The sequence below is a fragment of the Macaca nemestrina genome, chromosome 6 (assembly GCF_043159975.1).
Source record: "Macaca nemestrina isolate mMacNem1 chromosome 6, mMacNem.hap1, whole genome shotgun sequence".
NCBI lineage: Eukaryota > Metazoa > Chordata > Mammalia > Primates > Cercopithecidae > Macaca > Macaca nemestrina.
Genome location: NC_092130.1, coordinates 160,240,873 through 160,264,723, shown reverse-complemented (window position 1 = coordinate 160,264,723; position 23,851 = coordinate 160,240,873). Strand labels below are relative to the sequence as shown.

The window sequence follows — 23,851 nt, the reverse complement described above, 5'->3', positions numbered from 1 at the left end:
GTGGTTATGTCCAAATGTCCAATTGGTTGCTTAATATCACTCAGCCTCTTCCTGGTACCTGTTCAGCTTGCCAGTCCTTTTTTTAGGGGTCTTTGTCCAGAAGGGGATCCCTGGTGTTCAGGACACAAATCCTCTATTGACATTCTGAACATTTCACTCCTGCACGTGACCCTACCTGGCTCTTGAGCATCAGCCTCTTGAGATGTAGGTGACAATCACTGCCTTTATTTTCTGGTTTGACCTGGGCACACACGTTGGTTCACACTCACCTATTTGCCTTTTCACCTTTAGACCTCTCTCTTGTTTTTGTCTGCATAAATCTTTACTTTTACTCATATTTACTTTCACTGGTAAAGTATTAGTGGGAAGAAAAAATGTACCTGGGAATTAAATTCACTTGTCTAATTTGAATCTGGCTATTATTACATTTTCAGTAATTATCTTTTTTATCTCTAAGTTGTCTAGTGTATCTGAAAGCTATTTATTATTGTTATCTTTTTTCTGATTTATAACATTTTAACTGTATGAAATTTCATAGTATCTTTTACTTACAGAAGATTCTTACTTCCAACATCATCAAAACTCACGTTAAATGACATATTTGATTATCCATGTTTTTAAACTTAATGCTTTGAAGAAATCCTAATAAAAGTATTAAAAACAGATTTCCATTAAAAGTCACCTGAAATTAAATGTGCCTGGTTTAAAACATTAGCAAATACAGAAAACTTTTAGATCCAATTATATCTTTTTAAATAAAATTAAAAAGTAACTGAGAACTGACAGATTTATTTATTTTATTGTACTAATACATATTCTTGATTTTCACTAGACAAAAACTGAAATTGGGATATAGATTGTTTTCGAAGAAGGTATAGAACCAAAAAAAACTAAGACTATGAATATAGTCTAATGATGGTGTTTAAAATATACATAAATTTGCTTGAGGAAGTTAGGAAAAGTTATTTAGAGGTACTAGATGGACTAATTACTATTTTTTAAATAATCTCCCCAAAGGACGCAAAGTTTCAAAAAGACTTTGACTAGTTTTTGTAATGACGTGAAATAAGTAAGATGTTATTCCTTTTCATTATTGCTATTAATCCCTCTGAAGCTGTTGGTTCGAAGGCTCACAGACAGAATGGTATAGAAGCATCAGGCAATAATTATATCACTCTTAATTTTCAATAATTTGATATTACATAATGTGAAGCCTCCATTATTGAGTGTTCTTTAGGTTTTCTTTTAAAAAGAAAAAAATCACAAAGCTTGGTTTGTTTATGAAGATAATCCTTCACTTTTAACAACAATGGTTTTAATTTTAGGAATAGTAATTTTGGTAGAATCTAACAAAACAGAAATCACAAGAATTAAATAGGTTAGAAGTAGAACATATTTATTTTAACTGAATGAACGTATCCACTTCAGTTTCCGGCTGTGACTGTATCGAAGCCAACAGCACTCCGCTTCAGTTCCTCTTGACTTGCTGCAATGATTTATGTGTATGCTAACACTAATTCATGTCCCAAAGTGACAACTTGAAAGACTGCAAATGTTGCCCAGGTGGTTGATTATCAGAGAAGTTATTGAAATACAAGAAGTTAAGTATTCAGTGGGTGGTACCAGTAGGTCAAACACAATTCATCACGCCCGACAAAAATGCCCTTGGCTAGATCTGGTTGTATTTGTAACATTATCAAATGAATTACATATTCCAGTAAAAACAGATTGAAGGAGCTATTTCTCTGCTTTTGACCTTGACACTCTGCTGACTTGAATATCATTTGGTGGGATTACTGTACTCTCTTATTTCAGATAAAAAATGTTGCTTTGTGAAATGTTCAATACATTTCTTAAAATTTTTCATAATCATCAAAAAATTGTCAACCTCGAGGCGAACGTGTGAGGGAGGTTTGGGGATGAAATGATGAGGTGAAAATTCGTTGTAAATAGTTGTTCATTTTACTTTTGCAACTTTAACAGTGAAAAACTATTCTGGGTCATGGCTGTATGTTCATTAATTCATAAGAGGGGGTTATGCACACATCTTCATGAGAAACATGATATCAATATGTCCAGGCTGAATATTTAAATGCTTCATAAATCAAAAAAATTATCACTAGCAATTTTCAGAAATTATTCAACTCCTCTGTTTATAAGCCATAAAGAACCATTCTAGCAGTGATAGGCTTAATTCCATTCAAGTGTAAATGCTAATCAGTTTCCAGTTGGTTGTTGTGGACTGTGACAAGCAATTATTTTATTGGGACCAGGGAGAGACCATTTTCTGATTGCGGCTGAAACATGCAATTGGGGCAGTATGGCAAAGAGAATTTTAAGATAAACCTCAGCATCCTGTCCCTGGCATATACCCTACCTTTGGGTGTAAACGGGGACTGTGACTACGATGTGATAGTCATTCTCGTCATTGTTACCTAAGACATTAGCCCCGGCAACCACAGAGAGAGATTTTCCAGCTGGTTTTGAGGAAGTGAGCTGCCATGCACTAGGCCACGTGGGAAGAGCCTGGTTGGGGACCTCCAGGAGCTGAGAGCATCCTCTGGACAACATGGAAAAAGAAAATGGTGACCTCAGCCCTATAGTTAGAAGGAATTGAATCCTGTCAACAACGATGTGAGTCTGAAAGAAAACCCCAAACTCTAGAAGAAAAGATGGCCCAGTTGACATCTGAACTTTCACCTTGTGAGACCTTGAATGAAGGTGCTAAAATGTACTAGACTTCTGATGCATAGAAACTGTGAGATAATAAATGTATGGTTTTTGAAGCTGCAAAGTGTGATAATTTGTTATTCAACAATATAAAACTAGTACATCTTATCTAGTAACTGGAAAACATAGGTTTATAAGGAAAAACATTTTTTTCACAATGTTTTTATCTATTCAGTGACAAACAGTTTAAGACTAGACATCTTCTCAGATAAGTTGATAAATAAATGCATAATTCTATTAGAAAAACAGTTAAAGGAAAGATTGTATTTTAAAGTCTGCCATCATAAATGTGTGTTAGCATAATATATAGCACAGCAAAATTATTTTTACACATTTTAATACAATTTGTAAAGGCTCATTGACCAAAATATTTTAACTGGATGCTGCAATTAAAATAATTTGCAGATTTTGCTTGATTTAAAGCTACACTAATGCAAGGTCATTAATTCTTGTAATTATGCTCATGTCATTTTTTATTGCAAGAGAGAATACATATAGCACATGATTGTATGCAGTTATTATTTAAATTACTATAAAGGACATTTCACCAATGAAATACTGATGTTTTATATTTCTCATATGCAGAATAGGGTAACAAAAATAATTTGCAACATGAGATAAATCCAGAAGTTGTGAATATTAAATATTTGTGGATTTAAATTTTGTTTTCTATGTTGCCTTTTTTATATATAATGCTAGAAGGTACAGACATAGGTTTTATCAGTGATAATGTGTCTGGAATTGGTGCCTTCTGGTGGGTTCTTGGTCTCATTGACTTCAAGAATGAAGCCGCGGACCCTCGCAGTGAGTGTTACAGTTCTTAAAGATGGTGTGTCCGGAGTTTGTTCCTTCAGATGTTCAGACGTGTCCAGAGTTTCTTCCTTCCAGTGGGTTTGTGGTCTCGCTTAACTTCAGGAGTGAAGCTGCAGACCTGCACAGTGAATGTTACAGCTCATAAAGATAGTGCAGCCCTAAAGAGTGAGCAGCAGCAAGATTTATGGTGAAGAGCGAAAGAACATAGCTTCCATAGCATGGAAGGACACCCGAGCGGGTTGGCGCTGCTAGCTCAGGTGGCTGGCTTTTTTATTCCCTTATTTGGCCCCACCCACTTTCTGTTGTTTGATTCATTTTACAGAGAGCCAATTAGTCAATTTTACAGGGTGCTGATTGGTGCATTTACAAACCTTTAACTAGACACAGAGCACTGATTGACAGAGCACTGATTGGTGAGTTTTTACAGAGTGCTGATTGGTGCGTTTACAAACCTTTAGCTAGACACAGAGCACCAATTGGCGCATTTACAATGCTTTTGCTAGACAGAAAAGTTCTCCAAGTCCTCACCTGACCCAGAAGCCCAGCCAGATTCACCTCTCAATAACATTATTAAATTTATTACCTCAACTAGAAAGGAGGATGAGCATAGTCCAGCTGAAGAAAGAGCTAAAATACAGATTTAGAACTAGATAACCTACATATTTTGAGGAAAAAACATTTCATTCAATTTGCTGTTTATATCTAAGAACTAAGAGTGATGCTAATACATGCATGAAAATACTTCATTCTGAAATTATGAGCATTGTCTGGATAACTTCTGAAAGGGGTTCCCCGTTCCTCAGAAATATTTCCAAAAAGGAAAGATATAATAATACTTAGGCAAGTACTTTTTTCATTGTGTAAAAATTTCATGCAAAGCAACATTTGTAACAGAAGTGTAAAGTGTTAATACAACATATGAAATACCTTTGTCCACACTTTCTGTTTAATAAATATGCCATTCCTCAAAGCATGCTTCTAGCCATTCTCTTACTCACTATATGTAAAATTTGTGCTGCTTTTTTGTTTGTTTGTTTTTGAGATGTAGTCCCCTTTGTCACCCAGGCTGGAGTGTGTGGTGTGATCTCAGCTCACTGCAATCTACGCCTCCAGGTTCAAGTGATTCTTGTGCCTCAGCCTCCGGAGCAGCTGGGACTACAGGGGCCCACCACTACACCTGGATGAGTTTTGTATTTTTAGTAGAGATGGGGTTTCACCATTTGGCCAGGCTGATGTAGAACTCCTGGCCTCAAGTCATCTTCCTGCCTTGGCCTCCCAAATTTCTGTGATTAAGTGCGTGAGCCACCACACCCAGCCTGTGCTGCTTTTTTACAAAAAATAAATTTGCTATCTAAGGCTGTGTCCTTATGTAGTATCATGCTTACTTAGGCATATGCTTGAACTTAATATGAATGGGACAATAATACATTTTGTACAAAAATTTTTCACCAAAGTTGGTAAAATAACAAGGAACAAAAGCAAGCAGGAATTAGGTAAAATATTTAGCAAAATTTATGACTGACAAAGGATCCTTTCCACAGGAGCATTCTGCATGTCTTGGGGGCAATGAGGTCAGATCCTTGAAGCTCCACCTTTCTATTTTGGATACAGTAGTGCTATTCAGTCAAAGTTTGCCTCTCTCTCTGCTTCATGTGCTTTTCATTTATTTACAATTGACCAACTGTGGGAAATATTATTTCTTTATCAAGGGCAATAAAGTAAATTAGGTGACTGCCGAGCTTGTTTGGGTGATCCATTGCTATTTTGCTTTGAAGATAACTATTCATGATTTGATCTTGGGTTTTAATTTTCAGCTTACCTTTTAAAATGCAACCATATTTTCAAGTTCATTGAAGTAAGCGAGAGGAAAGATCATTGCAATGTCACCATCCATATAACCTATAAATACGTTAAAACTTTTATTAATTTCCTCTATAAGTATTATCTATGTGTAGACAATTGGCCAAATACTTACATTATATTGATAAAGTCATGATTCTTGTCCTTGAGACATAATATAAAGTATGAATTAGTAAAGTAGGGCCTCTGGGCCGAATCCAGCCCAGTGCCTGTTTTTATAAATAATGTTATTGGAACACATCCATGTTCAATCAGTGACACATAATCCATGGCTATTTTTATGCTACCATGACAAGTTCAGTGGCTAGGACAGAGATCACATGGCCTGAAAATCCTAAAACATTTACTAACCGACCCTTTACAGAAAAAGTTTTCTGACCCCTGATATAAAAGAAAGAAGGGTCAAATCAGCAATCAAAATTCAGATGATCTAATATCGTGTTTATATTTGTTGGGAGTCTAACTTCTCCACACAACTATTATGATTCCCTAAAAATTACCTTCCAATAAACCACTGATACTTGAATTCCCATCTCAAGGTTGATTTTGGGTAAATCAAAACAAAGACAAGGGGTGTTAGAAGTGAATCCCTAGAAGGCAGATTCTCATAATGGGTTTCCAGTACAGAATTGTACTCTGGCTATTTATGGTGATAAGTAAAGGAGTGAGAACTGTTAGCATAATAAAACATCCGAAGTCCTAAGACCCCCACGTGTTGTGAATTTGTTGGAGTAAAGATCCATACTGGGTTATACAAAGAGTGTAGTACTTGAACAGTACTGTAAAAATGGCAATTATAAATAATTATGAGTGTTGAGGAGGTAATATGAACACTGAAGTTCAAAGCAGTAAAATAAAAAGTAAAAAAACAGACTTAGGTAAGCCAACTATCAACTCAGAGAATGCTGATGCGTCGCTGAAAGAGAGCTTCTTCTTACAAATTAGCCACTTACAAAAGTAGGTAAATCCTCAGCCTTGAGGAATATATTGAAGCAGGAAATTCCCCTGACCCCTTGGTGGGTGGGAACTGCAGTGCGGGCACTGGAGCTAGCCAGCTGCTTCAGCATGGGCGGGGCAAACTCCACTCACTGGAACCTGTTGGCGCTCAACCCTTCCTGGGAAGGAGCACGCAGGTGAGCGCTTTTGGGTGTCAGCTGGAACAAAACTCTGTGTGAGCCCGGCGGAAGCATCTGGGGGGAGTACCCATAACCTCCAAAGTCCCAGACAGCATGTATTACAGTGGGAGGGACCTGGTGGGAGGTAATTGAATCATAGTGGCGGCTTGCTTTTTCCCGTGCAGTTCTCCAGATAGCGAGTAAGTCTCACGAGATCTGATGGTTTTATAAAGCGTAGTTTCCCTGTACGCGCTCTCGCCTGACGCCATGTAAACGTTCCTTGTTCCTGCTTCGTCTTCTGCAGTGATTGTGAGGCCTCCCCAGCCCTGTGGAACTGTGAGTCCATTAAATCTCTTTTTCTTTATAAATTACCCAGTTTCAGATATGTCTTTATTAGCGGCGTGAGAATGGACGAATACAATAACTTTCTCAGTGAGCATCTTATTCCAGTTACAAAACTACCTCCTGTTTTGAAGATACAAAGATAGGATAATATTAACTGTTTCTTTGCATAAGGGAAGTGAAAAAATACAGATGACCTGATATCTTCTATCTGCCTACTCTACCGTTTGAAAACTCTCTGTTGTTTTAATGGCACTGAATTGATACTCCATTATTTGTCTAGTCCTTTCCCAATACCGTTAAATTAAGTCTTACTTTTGACTTTTTCCAGTGCCATTTTTGTTTTGCCGAACCTTAGAAAAATTAATAGTTTACAGTAAATTAGGTGGAGATGCTAGAACATCTCAGGCAAAATATTGAAAATGGGTTTTAAAGGCTACATAAATATGATAAAATGGATTATGTAAGAACAGTTAATCTGCCATTTAACTATGTCCCGGCAGAGAACTTAGGAGAGATTCCCTTCACTAAAGTAATAAGATACATATCATGCCACTACCATCAAGATTTCAGATAAAGCAGGAGAGGTAAATCTCCCCCAAAACTCAGTCTACTGCCATCAAAGGTGCAGAAAATATATATTGTCTATGAAATACAATTGATTTCATCACATATAATCCTGATTTATTTTACCTTGCCTTTTGTGTATTCCAGTAGACTCTATTTAAATATTTCACAATGAGAGAAGCTATGAATAAAAACAAAATTAATTGTATTTTCCATATTTATATCCCATTTATTTCTAAATAGGATATTGCAACTTAATATAATTTTTTAAAGATGCAAACACAAACATCATTAAATTGTTAAAAAATTCAGGAAAAAATGAAAACACATGGAATGAAAAAGGCACCTATACGAGAGATAAAGATCCTACTTAAAATTAGTTGTGAGTACACTAGTGGACAACAAAAAAGAGATTACAATTGGATATGTTGCTCTTGTTATTCAAAGTAGGAAGCCCATTCTTTATGTGGATCAATGTCTTAGCTTCTATCACTGTTGTAGCAAATAGTCACAAATTTCGTTGTTTATAACAACACAACCATATTTTCTTAAAATTCTGTAGGCCAAAAGTCTTGGTAGGCTCAGTTGCTTCCCCTTTTCCAAATCTCACAGGACTAAAATCAAGGCATCAGTTAGCCTGGGCTCTTATTTCAAAGCTTTGAGATAGAATATTCTTCCAAAATCATTCGTGTTATGGCAAAATTCAGTTTCTTGCAAGCATTCTGGCAAAAGTTCCTGTGGTATCCTGGCAGGCTATTGGCTGGGATACCTAGCTGCTTTAGACCACCTGCATTCCTGATCGCTTCATCCTGTCATTCTTCAAATAAGCAACGTATTTTAAGTTCTTAAGCTTTAAGTCTCTCTGACATCTCATTTGCCAAATTTCTTCTGCTCCAGCTGGAGATAGCTCTCAGCTTTTAAAGGTTCCCGTGACTAGATTGGACTCACTCATATATTTCAAGTTTATCTTTTAATTTTAAGATCTTCAAACTTAATTACATCTGCAAAATTCCTTTGTTCAAAATTGCTTTGTTCAAGAAATACTATGTATTCACAGGTTCCAGAAATTAGGGAGTAGATATCTTTTAGGGGAAATTCTGCCTACCATTGGGAGAAACTTGGAATGTCAAGCTCTTCTAGTACCAAAATATTACCAAACACACAAGCACATCCTTTTTGAATATGACTTAAGTGGTGTCATAGTAATAAATGTAATATTATTAAGCAATAATGTCCTTAATACCTCTGAAATTATTTAGGCATACTTCATTTTCTTTGGAAGTTGTAAATTCCCAAGCAATCTGGTTTCATAATAACAAAATGTTTTACCCAGACAAGGTGGGTGTAGTTGCTCCTAGAAGTAAACTGTCTCAAGATGTGTTGATATTGTACTTTCTTCAGACAATGGTTCTGATGTAATATTTTCTGACTTTTGATAGAGGCTAAAATAAGGTAGTTTTTTCTAAAAGTATTTAGTTAGGGCTTGGGATTCTGGTAGTTTTATATTGTGAATTGAGAGATTTGTTCACTTTGCAATTAGATAAACAGAAGATGAGCTTGAGCACCAATTGCATTTTTCTGTTCCTCTGTCAATAGAGTTTGGTAGGTAAAATCCCTCAAATATCAGGTGAACTCAAAAGAATGGCTTTTATATTTAAATTGGTTGCATACATTCATGTATATCAGGTGCTTGAAAATTAGCTAATATTTTCTTTAATATGATGAAAATGCCTCATTTTCATTCTTTCTAAATGTACTTCAGTTGCTGAGAGAATTTCAGTATGCTGAGCGATAGTTCTGGCCTTTTGGCATATCAGGCATATCCTGAATGTAATGATAATCCCTACCCAGCAGGTATTTCTAACTGAATACAAACAAAATTAACTGTGTGCAAATGTTCATGTAATTATGGTTTGACAGGATGTGAGATAAGACACTTTATTTTCCTTATTGTCAATAGGCAGATTGCTGACTAATTTAGTGATTTCAAAGACATAAACAACTAATTTTTTAGGCATAAAGAACCTAAGTCAATGTTTGAGGCAACTGAATAACTAAATCAATATTTTGAGTTACACGTTTTAAAATTAAATATTTTTATATTCTTATTGTATGTAGTATTAACAGGCTTGGAAATGTTGTTTCCTTTTCTTAAATATACACAGTAATACATATTTTGGTAGTTTATTGATCTTAAAAATAATGAAACGATCCAGTATTTATTTTGAAGACATTGCATATGCATATGCAGTTATATAGATTCATATTCTTTTTCAATATTTTCCGATACTCCAAGTCTCATGACTTATATAATAAAATTGAAAATAAAAGCTGTTGACTAATATGATTTACTTCTATTTGCAAATTTGTAAATAGGAAAGCCTCTCAAATGCTTATCAGCTCCAAGAATAAATAAATACAGAATATCGAGCTCCTGTTGCTCCACATTCCAACCCCCTACAAGCTGCCATCTGTTACTCATAGGTAGAACTTTCTAACATTAGGTCTCTATGAACTGGATGCTTATGTTTTATAAAATAAATGGTGGAAAGAAACCAAAAATGGTTAGAGTCTCATCTCTACCACTGACAAATGGGCTTCATTTTTCCCTTTTCTTACAGCAAATAACAAAATATCCTCCAGAGAGTTGTGCTAAATGCTGCCTCTGGTTCATATGTTACTTGGTGTGTAGGGAGCAGCCGCAATGGAGCAAAAACATTATTTGCAGATGTTATTTTGTGTTCTAGAGTGTTCATTTCTTATTAATTTATGCTAAGTCAAATTTGCACGGAAATACTAAAATACTAAATACTGAATTTAGTATTTTAAGGAATACTGAGGAGTATAAGCAGGGCATATATCACAGTTGTTTTTATTTATTAATAAAATAATAGTGTTTATCTTAGTTCTCATAACTTTTTTAAAGTAATATGGAAGCATGCGTAAAGTTAAAACTTTGACCATTTTCAGAAATAAAACTATATTTAGGTACATGGAAACCAAAATTTAGACTTAAGTGAAAGATATGATTTGGATTATCTAGTTTCGATGTGAAGAAAGCAAGCTGATCCAGACTGCCATTTACTTGAACTACTCTTTGTAGGCCTCAGCCTCACATTCAAAAGTGTTCCACATAGCTACAGGGTACAATTGTCTCTATTTAACCATACATGAAGGCGGGTCATAAAAGCATGGGAATTAGTAGATCAGTATACTGAGTCATATGTTGTAATAAACTGCATATAATAAATTAGTTGAAATGTGCAATGCAGAGGTAGGGATATATATATATATATAAAATATACATAAAAACTATGTAATATATGCATACATACATATGGTATTACAGCAAAATTTGGGGCTATATTCCAATTGTTTTCCCCTTATCCATTTGAGGAACTCTTTGGCCAGTGTATGGCTTTCTCATAAGGTCTCCCTGCCTTTTCTTTACGTACAACCCTCCTTTGCATTCCCACCTGACCCAGTACCTGTGCTCATCCTGTAAGTAAGTAACTATTGCATTCATTCAATATTTATCCCACAGCTTTTTTTTTTTTTATTGTGCAGAGTTTTCACACTACCTACAATTTCTAGAATGTTCTATCTACAAAGCATGAAGGATTCATGTCTATTTATCTTGATCTAGCAGTTTCTTTTTCTATGGCACTGAATAAACATATAAAAATGCAGGATTTTAAAAATATGACTCAATTTTTCTAGAGATGGTGAAAGTGATATTTTCTTTAGCATTTTTTCATGATGGATATTATGTATAAATCTCTCTGATTTTACATGGCAAAAATAAGGTTAAGTTGAAAATTACCTGAGAGAATCCTTGAATTTATGACTTTTGGGCTTAAGTTTTATTGCAGTATCTCCACATTTCAATATTTAACTGTTTCTGGGCCACATAAAGCATGAGGACAGGTACTTCTGATATATTTGCTGTATTGTGGGGGAAAAACAAATCTCACCATTTAATTATAATTGCCGGAAAACTTTAGTTTAAGAAATATGTTTAATAAAAGTAGTCTCCTTCCCAGATTAGTAAATATATTCTAACTAAAGGGTTGTGTGTGTGTGTATGTGTATATGTATACACCTATATATATACACATATATACACACCCCATATATATACACATATATACACCCCTGTGTGTATATATGTATATATACCTATATATATACACACACCTTTAGTTAGACTGTGTGTGTGTGTGTATATATATATACACTTGTGTATGTGTATACAATTGTGTATGGATATATATATTACTAATCTGGTAAGAGTTACCAAGATTACTTACTCTACCTTTAGCTAGAATATACTTACTGATCTGGTTAAAAGTATATGTGTGTGTATACACACACACACACTATTATGTACTCGTTTTATATATATATATATAAACTCAAATCAAATGATTTATATATTATTTGATTTACATATTTATATACAATGATAAATTTATATATATTTTATATATAAATCAAATACGTATATAACTATATATATATGTTATAGTCAATTGAACTCAACAAATCAAATGATTGAATGTGCCCTATCTACCAGCTATTTGATAATGTAATTGGGAGTGAATACAAGGAAAAATAAACTCTACTTACTGTCTCAGAAAGTCCATTTTAGCTGGGAAGTAAAAATGTAGCCACATAAAAATGTTATATATTGATAGTTACATTATGGTGGTGTTTGCTAGGTGCTGCAGTTGTGGAATTAGCAGCTATTAATTTTATCCCAGGGGTTGAAGATACTATTAGTGCCAATTTTTGAAGAAGAACTAGGGAATTTCCAGCTGAATTTGATAAGGATATACAGTAATAGAAATAGTATTGTTAGAGAGCTTTACAATGCAAAGTTTCTGTGTTCCAGTAGTGTGTCTGTACAAGAACACAAAAACTATTGTGGATTCAAATTTGAAACTGTTTGTAAGCCTGAACAAATAATTTTAAGCAAAAGCATTCACAGTGTGATTTATTTAATAAAGAAGATTTGGGATCTTGAATTGCAGAATGGATAGTTTATATTAGAAAAGTATTTTAACAATTCAACATGGGGATAATTACGAATTGAATTAGAACAGAAATTGTGGGGGGAAGATAGATATGTGTGCACCTATATGTACAGACGTGCGTACCTCCTTATTTGGATGATGGGACACAACACATGGGCACTTGCATAGATGAAAAGCAAATTCTATGTTATTTTCAACCCCAAAGGAGAGAAGACTGCCTGGCAGGCTACACAAGGTGGCCCACAGAGACAGGGTAACTTCAGGATGGAGCTGTAAGAGATAGGTAATATAAGGCAAGTGGGGAGAGATGAGTGAGGTTTGGTATCTGGCTCTAGGAAAATTCAGGGAAGTGTTTGTGACTGAGCATGTGAGAGCATGATAAGGGAATTGGTTGAGGTGGGCCTCCAGCCAGTTGGAGATCTGTGTAGAACAAAAAGGCAGAGTAAGAAGGAATTCCTCTGGCTTGACTGCCTTGAACTGCGATGTAGGAATTCTCCAGCCTGCAGACTTGAATGGAAACATTGGCTCTTTTGGGTCGGAGCTTTCTAGTCTTTAGATTAGAGCTTTCTTCATCGTCCCTTCTGGGGCTCCAGCTTGCTGACTGCCCATCTTGGGACTTCTCTGTCTCCATCTCTCTTACAAGTATATATAAGATTTGTTATTAAATTTTACACACACACACACACACACACATGCACACACACACAATTGGAATCTGTTGGTTCTGTTTTTCTGAAGAATCCTATTACAGGTCCACATGGGGAAGTACTAGATTTTGGCAGAAGGAGATGTAAGGAAAAAGTACAGAAATAATATTTAGGAAGAACCGTTACTTAGTAAAAGATAACCATTCATTCAAATATTTTCTTTTGTTTCTGAATCCATCACTGTGGGAAATCTGGCATTCTGCATTTCACAAGACAATGAGCTTTTATTTGCCCTGGAGAAATATGTAACTTTTCACAGGCTTCATCTATTTTAACATATATAGAGATAGTTTTTGGAAATTTAAGAACAAGAGTGGACCTAAGTATGAAAAATACATACAACTTTTTCTTTAGTTACTCTTGATACCTTTCATTATTCAGGTTTTATGTATGGTAAAACCTTACTTTGTTTTCTTTCTTTTTAGTTTTCTCTCTTAGTCTTGCTATAGCACAGGATAAAGAACTTACAGAATATACATTGATTGGTTATATAATTTAATTAATTTTTCAGGAGTTATGATTATTATAATCATCAAAGCCTTGGGCTAAAAATAAAAATAATTATTTTAATTTTTAAATATACTTTTATTTTAAGGAATCAATGACTATGATTAATTTAATAGTACTCCTTCAATTATAATAGTGTTTTGTTACAAAGCTTACATGTCATTTCTTTGAGCCAGCTCTTTTTATGTTATAAATGTTAGAACATTTTAAGTCAATAATTTCATTTGCTAATATTGGTTTATTTCTAACAGCATCCATCATTGTTTAACAGTCTGTTGGAGTGTTGCAAATTTATGAATTTTTATTATGAGGGCTCCTTTTGGCAACAGATAATTTTTTGTTAACTATCATCAAAAAAGATACAGGCTTTCTTCTTTCAAGAACAATTTGCATTTGGATAAAAAACGTGTCATAATGGATTACATTTATTTTGTATAATGTTATAACTATTAGGGATGAGGTTTTTATAGAGATTATTATAATATGTTTGCTAGTCATTGATTTTTATACAGTAATATATGTTGTCTTGTGTGTTTGTGTGTATGTATTCATTCCCATAAATTCTTGTCCTATGGTTGTAAAAACATAAATGTCAAAATGCATGAGTTGAATTTAAGACATGGAGAGAGTGCAATTGTGGTAGCAATTAATTTTGTTCACTATGTATGTATTCAAATATGGTCAGCTCACTGAATTCTGAAAATATAATAGAATTACCCTTCCTGACTCTGATGTAAGTGACTGCAGTCATATGGTTAGTTCTGAAAAATTATAAGTGCATAAAACATCTCACTTATAGGAAAGACCATTTACTTAATAAGAAGAGCTTCAAGAACGTTCTTTACTTACGCCACAATATCTGGCAGAATTTGTGATATAGTTAGTAAACAAGCCCAGATACCTAAATGACTGCAGTGAGCAGAGGAGCCACCTCCTGTATACAAACTTACAACTGACATGTTCCTTGAGCAAGTAATAAACTTTTATTGTATCAAGACATTGTTATTTTATTTGGAGAATATTATAGAATAATCTCTGTTATCCTGATTTACATAACACAATTCACTGTTTTCATATGCAGATAAGAATACAGATCATTAACATGGTTATTTTCTATGAAAAGTATAGTTCAAGTTTTAATCTGATACTTGAAATAACAGTATGTCTTTGCCTAACTAAATATAACTTGCTTTTTTATTGTCAGTGAGGATAATGATTTTTATCACTATATTTCTCAAAATACAAAGCAAGAAAGAATTCACTGAGTCTGTCATTAGTTCAGGAAGTATGTTGAAGAAACATAAGGGGGCCAGGTGTAATGGCTCACACCTGTAATCCCAGCACTTTGGGAGGCTGTGACAGGTGGATCACTTGAACTCAGGAGTTTGAGACTAGCCTGATAAACATGGCAAAACCCCTTCTTTACACAAAAATGCAATAATAATAATAATTTGGGTGTGGTGGCATGCACTTGTAAGTCCCAGCTATGTGGAAGGCTGAAGTGGGAGAATCCAGGCTCAGGAGGTTTAGGATGGAGTAAGCCATATTCCTACTACTGCACTCCAGCCTAGGTGTCAAGAGTGAGGCCCTGTCTCAAAAAATAAAAAATAAAAAAATAAGAATTACTTGAAATAGGATACTGCTGTTATAAATGTAACACAAAATAAATCCAGATGAGATTATAATAATATGCTGATATTGATAATAACAATTATAATATCGGCAAAATTATATTTATTGAATATTTAAAATGTGCCTGTCACTATACTAAGTGATTTGCATGTTATATCCCATTTATTCTCGTAGCAATCTTGTCATATATGTAATAATATTATCTCTATTTTTTCAGCAAATAAAGCCAAACTAAGCTTTAGTGAGGTGTTTTGGGCTGAATTGTGTCACCCCAAAATTCAGAACCTCAGAATATAATGGTAGTTAGAGATAAGGTCTTTCAATAAATGATTATGTCAAAATGAGTCTGTTAGGGTAGGGTCTTAACCCATATGACAGGTGTCCTTATAAAAACAGGAGGAGGCACCAGGGATGACACACACAGAGGAAAAGTCATGTGGGGATACAGTAAAAAGGCAGCCATCTGAAAACCAACAAGAAAGACCTTATGGGAAACCAGCCCTGCCTGCACCTTGATCTTGGATTTCTAATTGCCATAAATATGAGAAAAATATTTCTGTCAAGTCACAGGTCTGTGGTATTTTGTTATGGCAATCATATGGTAGTTTATTCTTTAACTATAATGAGATAGAGGTAAAGATAACTTATGTGAAGTAACAAAAATAATAAGTGACAGAGAGCATTTACATCAGGGGTGTTTAACATTAGTTTACACTTGTATCCCAAGCACACATTACAGTTTGGATATTTCTTTGTGGCTGCAACCTTTTTTGCTTAGCCTTTTTGTTGCTACTATAACAATTCTTGTTCAACGATAAAATTGCCATAAGCCTATTTCACCATATTATAATTACAGTTTAGATCACAAATTCACTCCCAAACATCTGTTGAGAACACATTGGATGTCTGAATTAAAATGACTTAAGAAACACAGTTTTATGGTATGCGATCATCTGACTTAGTCTTCCAAATGGTTAAAAATTCCTTTAAAAAACAGGAAATATGCAGCTTATAAATCAACAAAACGTAGGTGAGGAATTTCCAAAGGTGATTAAATTTTTATGCGCATTTATATAATTTAGCACATTAGTATTCCTATTGCTGGGTAAAACTCTCTTCTGGGCTTTAAACTGCTTGGTTGACATAATCAAATTAAAGATGACCAAATTAGTACATATTAGCAGTTAGATTCTTATATTTAAGGTCAATGTCTTATTTCCTGTATAATGTTAACAAACTTACAATAATTTGTAAGTCTTTGCTTGCATAAAATGCCATTAATAGTAAAAAGTATTCTATAGCTCAAATGTTAATGAGAAATATTTTGGATTTATATTCCAATTTTATATTACCAAAAGCTAGATGGTATAGATTCCAGTTATGTCATGTATACATGGTTCATCATTATTAACTTAAAGTAGAGCTAAAGCAAAACAACGTTAAGAGAGGCACTATTTATAACAGTGAAAACATGGCCGGGCATGGTGGTTTATGCCTGTAATCCCAGCACTTTGGGAGGCTAAGGCAGGCAGATCATGAGGTCTAGAAATCGAGACCATCCTGGCCAACATGGTGAAACCCCATCTCCACTAAAATTACAAAGCTTAGCTGGGCATGGTGGCGTGTTCCTGTAGTCCCAGCTACTCAGGAGGCTGAGGCAGGAGAATTGCTTGAACCCGGGAGGTGGAGGTTGCATTGAGCCAAGATCGCACCACTGTACTCTCTGTAGCCTGGCGATAGAGCAAGACTCTGTCTACAAACAAACAAACAAACAAACAAAAAACAGTGAAAACATAACCTTTCCTTTATTACTGAAGATCTATCTAAACCAATTGTATATAATGCAAGCATCTATAGCAAAAGTTTACTTTTGTTTAGACATATCTAAACCAATCTAATAAATGCAACAATATTTTGTGATAGAGACAGATCACAAATTTAGATATTAGAAATTGTTGAGACTATTGGGTAATTAATTTAGGGACCCTAGCTATCTTATAAATCTTAAAATGTATTATGATTTATCAGTCATTTAAAAATGTTTATTTTTTGAACTCAAGATAATTTGTGAGCAGCATCAGAAAGGAGGAAACTTCTTTGTCCTCTTCCTTTATAATAATTCCTTCCATTTGGTTTCCTACCTGTATTTACAAAACATTTATAAATCATCCATTGCTTCCTAATGGCTTACAGAAGCAATGATGAAATTGTGACAGGATAAAATTAACAAGATTTTCTCATAAAACTAAGCTCCATTGTGTGCTAGATGTTTTTTGTCTCTTTGTTCTTGGCATTTTCTGTCTCTTCTAGAAGGGTTGTTTCTAGAACAACACTGTTGTGATTTAACGTAAATTTTAAACACAGAACACTATTTCAAGAATTTTTCTCATTCTGTAAACAAATTTGCAGAGGAATGTATTATTCCATTCTCATGCTGCTAATAAAGACATACCTGAGATTGAGTAATTTATTTAAAAAAATATTTAATGGACTCATAGTTCCCCATGGCTGGGAAGGCCTTACAATTATGACAGAAGTTGAAGGAGGAGCAGAGGCATGTCTTACATGGCTGCGGGCAAGAGAGTGTTGGTGGGGGAAACTGCCCTTTATAAAACCATCAGATCTCATGAGACTTACTCACTTTTATGAGAATATCATGGGAAAACCTGCCCCCATGATTCAATTACATCCCACCAGGTCCCTTCTATGATACAAGGGGATTATGGCAGCTACAATCAAGATGACATTTGGGTGAGGTCACAGCCAAACCATACCATTGTCCTCACATTTCAAAATACAATCATGCCTTCTCAACAGTCCCCCAAAGTCTCAACTCATTCCAGCATTAACTCAAAATTCCCAGTCCAAAATCTCATCTGAGAAAAGGCAAGTCCCTTCTGCCTGTAAAATCAAAAGCAAGTTAGTTACTTCCTAGATACAATGGGGGTACAAGCACTGGGTAAATATACCCATTTCAAATGTGAGAAATTGGTAAAAACCAAAGGGGTTATAGGCCCAGTGCAAGTCTGAAATCCAATAGGGCAATCACTAAACCTTAAACTTCCAAGATGATCTCCTTTGACTCCATGTCTCACATTCAGGTCATGCTGTTGCAAGAGGTGGTGTCCCATAGTCTTGAGCAACTCTGTCTTTGTGGCTTTGCATGGTACAGGACCCCTCCTCATTGCCTTCACAGGCTGGCGTTGTGTCTGCGACATTTCCTGGCACACGGTACAAGCTGCCGTTGGATCTACCATTCTGGGGTCTGGAACATGGTGGCCCTCTTCTTACCGCTCCACCAGGTAGTGCCCCAGGGGGGCTCCAACCTCACATTTCCCTTCCACACTGCCCTAGCAGAAGTTCTCCATGAGGGCTCTGCCCCTGTAGCAGACTTCTGCTTGGACACCCAGGTGTTCCCATACATCTTTTGAAATCCAGGCAGAGGTTCTCAAACCTCAGTTCTTGACTTCTGTGCATCCACAGGCTCAACACCACCTGGAAGCTGCCAAGGCAAGGGACTTGCACCCTCTGAAGCAATGACCTGAGCTGTATGTTGCCCACTTTTAGTCATGGCTGGAGCAGGTAGGACACAGGACACCAAGTCCCAAGACTGCATACACCAGGGAGACCCTGAACCTGGCTCAGGAAACTATTTTTCCCTCTTAGACCTCTGGACCTGCGATGGAAGGGGCTGCCTCAAATGTCTCTGACATGCTCTGGAGACATTTTCTCCATGGTCTTGGTGATTAACATTCGGCTCCTCATTAATTATGCAAATTTCTGCAGCCAACTTGAATTTCTCCTCAGAAAATGTGGTTTTCTTTTCTCTCAGATCATCAGACCATAGATTTTTCAAAGTTTTATGCTCTGCTTCGTGTTGAATGCTTTGCTGATTAGAAATTTCCTCCAGCAGATACTAAATCATCTCTCTCAAGTTCAAAGTTCCACAAATCTCTAGGGAAGGGGCAAAATGCCATCAGTCTCTTTGCATAGCAAGAGTGACCTTTATTTCAGTTTCCAACAAGTTCCTCATCTCCATCTGAGACCACTTCAGCCTAGACTTTATTGTCCATATCACTATCAGCCTTTTGGTCAAAGCCATTAAACAAGTCTCTAGGAAGTTCCAAACTTTCCCACATTTTTCTACCTTCTTTGGAGCCCTCCAAATGGTTCCAACCTCCACTTGTTACCCAGTTCCAAAGTCACTTCCATATTCTTGAGTATCTTTACAGCAGTGCTGCATTCTCTGTGCAACCAATTGACTGTATTAGTCTATTCTCGTGCTTCTAATAAAGACATACCTGAGACTGGGTGATTTATTGAGGAAAAAAAAAGGTTTAATGGACTCACAGTTCCACATACCTAGGGAGGCTTCACAATCATGGTGAAAGGTGAAGGAAGAGCAAAGACATATCTTACGTGGCAGAAGGCAAGAGAGCGTGTGCAGGGAAACTGCCCTTTATAAAACCATCAGTTCTCATCAGATTTATTCACTATCATAAGAACAGCATGGAAAAATCCCACCCATGATTCAGTTACCTCCCATCAGATCCCTCCCATGACACAGGGGATTACAGGTAGCTACAATTCAACATGAGATTTGGGTAGGGACACAGACAAACCTTATAAAGGAATTGAATACAACGATATAATATACTGGTTATCATACTTTTGTGTGTTTACATAGGCAATATGAATATTTTCTGTTTATCTTTTGCATTTAGGTGCTTATCTTTTTTTTTTTTACTAGTTTCTAAAAATTACATAGGTAATACACAAAAATCATCTCAAAATTATAAAATAGATTCAAATTGGTTGACATAGAAATGTGTGTTTTCAAAGGTCAGTTCACCACCTTTTTTTCATCTATAACACTCTCTTATCCCTAAATAAATGATAAGTTCTTGGTATACTTACATGGATCTCAAATGTGGACAATTTTTACCCCAGAATAATATTTGGCAATGTATAGAGACATTTTTGATTGCCTTATATAAACAGAGGGAGTGAAGAAAATCTCTATTGTGTATTAGCCAGAGATAATGCTCAATCATACAGTCTTCAGGACAGCCCCATTGCAAAGAATTATTAGTCCATATGCTGGTATATATCATACCAGTCTTTCTCTGGATCAACTGCATTTACACATATGCACATGGATGTTTTGTTGACTGTGGTATGTCAAAATTTAAAGATGTATCAGGCACACAGTAGATATAACTCTTCATGCTATATCCATATGAATGAAGGTCAATCATTCATATTGATAGAACTAATAAATTTCTTGACTAATAAAGCTCAGCTTTGCTACTCCTTCTGGACTAGTCTGTTTGCCAGTTCTGAGATTTCTCAAATTTATGAGTCACATTAGATAATTTCTGCTCTTTCAATTGTTCTAATTTGTTTTATTATATGATTCAAATGCCTGAATCTCAGTGAATTTATCATTATCTCTTTCTAAGAAACTCTTGTGAGAGAGATGACATACATATCATAAGATTGTTGTGTTGCACTGAACAAAGGCATGATACATGGTAAATAAATGAATGAAAAGAGAAGGAGCAGAGAGCTATTTTGGGTTCTCATTTATAATCCGCTTATATCACCTTTGATTTCTAATAACAAACTGATGAAACATACTTTAAGTAATTTTTAAATGTAAAATTCATTTTTTTATTTTACAATTTTAGCTGCAACACAGTAACTGTTATAATAGTAAACCTTTTTTTTTCACATTAGAACCTTACTTTTTTAACAATGAAAATAATTATAATTATGTCTTTTCATTTCTATCAGTATTTCATTGTGATATGTCCTGAATTTGACAGTTGAACAATTATCTCTTTTTTTATTAATGGACTTTGCAGGAAGCAAATTAAGGGCATTTGAGTAATTATAATAACTTGATACATTTTTAATTTGCTATAGAATGTAACTCATGACTTGTATCTGAAAAAAAAAGAAAGGAAGGAAGATAGACAAAAGATAAGAAGGGAGGGAGGGAGGAACGAAAGAAGGAAGGGAGGGAAAGAGAAAGGAAGGAAGGAAAGAGAAAGAGAAAAAGGAAGGAGGGAGGGAGGGAGGGAAATATCTAATGAGAAATGGGAAGCAATAGTATCATTAATTTTTTTTAAATTATACTTTAAGTTATCTGGTACATGTGTAGAATGTGCGGGTTTGTTACATAGGTAAACAGGTACCATGGTGGTTTGCTGCACCCATCAACCCGTCATCTACATTAGGTATTTTTCCTAATGCTATCCCTCCCCCAGTCCCCTAATCCCCAACAGGTCCCGGTGTCTGATGCCTGCCCCTCCTTGTCCATGTGTTCTCATTGTTCAACTCCCACTTCTGAGTGAGAACATGTGGTGTTTAGTTTTTTGTTCTTGTGTTAGTTTGCTGAGAATCACTGGTAATATTTAATAAGATGGGAGAGATGGATGTTACCTATTACGATGCATATTGTTTTCCTCGAGGAATATTACCTTTTGAGCATTTTGCACTGTGGTCCAAAAATGGCTCAAATTCAGCTGTTTCTTGCTGGATCTCAGCTTTGCATGTGTGTCACTAAATCCACGAGGCAGCAATTCAGTGCTAATGAACTCTTCTGGTGGTTACTAACTGTTCTATAAGCATTGCAGGTAGACTATAAATAAAATTTTACCAGTCAGTTATGAAGGGAGAAAAATGAGAACAAAATAGGGAGTTTTCAATGAAGCTAAAGTTAAAAGGAATGATCTTGATCTGCTCATATACATTTGCAATTTTACAATATTAAAATAGCTGTGTATCATTGATATTTTATTATTTTGCTGTCCTTACTTTTCACAACAATATATTGTAAACCTGTACTAGTTCTTACAAGTCTCTTGAAAAATTATGGTTTGTGATACTGTATTTAATAGCCTATCAGACCATGGTTTGCATTAATAAAATATGCTGGGGACCCAGGGACACTACACTGCACCTCCTTTTTGTCTCAATTACATACCGTGTGTAAGTCTTACTGCATTTATATAAGTTTATTTAACAATTTAAGTTCTAAAGATATTACACGATTTCATAGTGCTCAATTTTAATACATTTCAAATGAAAGCAAAATGGAAAAAATGAATCCTATTAGAATTTTATTCTGTTCATTTATGCATACTCACAATATAATTAATATTCTGAGCATTATTCATTAACTAGGTGGCCAATATATTATAGATTCAAATTTGATTTAAACTTTGAGGAGAAAAGAAAGTTTATAAGTAATGGCATTAAATAATGTTCATAGGAAATATAACTTTATTAAAGTGTTCATAAAATATAAATTGGACCTAAGACGTTTATTTCCTGTATAACTCTTATTACACTAATTTCTTACTTTCCTATTGATTTTTTAAGCTATGGTTAACACACATAGGGAAGGGCTTCAAGATGGCTGACTAAAAGCACCTAGCATTTGCCTGCTCTGTAAAAAAGGACCAAAACAGTGAGTAGATAATAACAAGTGAAATAGAGAGTATAACACGGATCACTAAAATTCAGCAGGGAAGTGTCAGGGAACCTCTTAGGCAGGGAAGCAAAAGGAAGTGAAGGATCCTCCCAGGCTGGGACCAGCTATGAACCAGGAGAAACCTTCCAGTGCAGAAAATATGTAAGTGACAGATCCCAGTAGTTCACATTCCCACTGCAGACTACTGCAGTACTAGCCACAGAGATCTCCTCAGCTATCATTGTCCCTGGGACCAGTTTAGGGAGCTGCCACACTCCCTAAGGAGAGTCCACACAATAACATGGTTCCAGACAAGGAATTTGTGCTGGGTCCCGCACACTTCCCTGAGACACAAACTGCAGCCTGGTGCCATTTATAGAGCCCAGCCCCCACCAGTCTACATCCTGCCCTGGGGCGCAAAAGGCCCCTGCATCTCCACATCCCTGGATCCTCATTGACGTCTCCCCATGTCTACCCAGAAAACAGCAGTGTCACTGCACTGGGTGGACCAGTGGTGCAGATGAATCTCCAGCAGTCTAGCCCATGCAGTTTCGTATAGCCAAGGGAATTTGTGGTGAAACTCAGTAAGAAGACTGTCCCTGGGACAAAGGGAGCTGAAGCACAGGCCTCCCAGAGCCTGAGGGCAACGTGCGCAGGAATACTGCCCCTGACAGCACCCCTGCCCCATCTCAGCAGTAGGGCTGCCACTTAGCTGTACAAGCTTTCATGGGACTTAGGTACCTGAAGCTCGGTTACTTTCTGTGGACCTAAGAACAGACTTGTCCCACCCACCATTGCTCCCACTGAATCTCACAATCCGGGGGCCTGGAAATCAATACCTCTTGCAAGCCACAGCTGGTGCTTGCTTGCATCATCAGTGAGCCAGAGGACAGGCCCACTCTGACCAGTGCTGCCCCTACCAGTGCCCACAAGTGTCGTCTAGGGGCAAGGAGATTGACTCATCCCATGTACCACAGACTGTACCAACATATACCATTGGTGGCCTAAGGCCCAGACCTTTTCACCACTGTGGATGTGAGGCCTAGATATCAACCTTCTCTG

The 23,851-nt window shown here is 35.9% G+C and overlaps 1 long non-coding RNA gene across 1 annotated transcript; it reads right to left on the bottom strand.

Annotated features, from left to right (window-relative positions):
* Nucleotides 1-3,102: 3,102 nt before the first annotated feature.
* LOC112425088 (uncharacterized) lies at nt 3,103-5,920 on the bottom strand. Its single transcript, XR_003016089.2, has 3 exons — nt 5,904-5,920; nt 5,363-5,442; nt 3,103-3,701 (listed from the first exon to the last, which is right to left on the bottom strand). It is a non-coding gene; the product is annotated as an uncharacterized lncRNA (long non-coding RNA).
* Between the last annotated feature and the right edge of the window lie 17,931 nt (nt 5,921-23,851).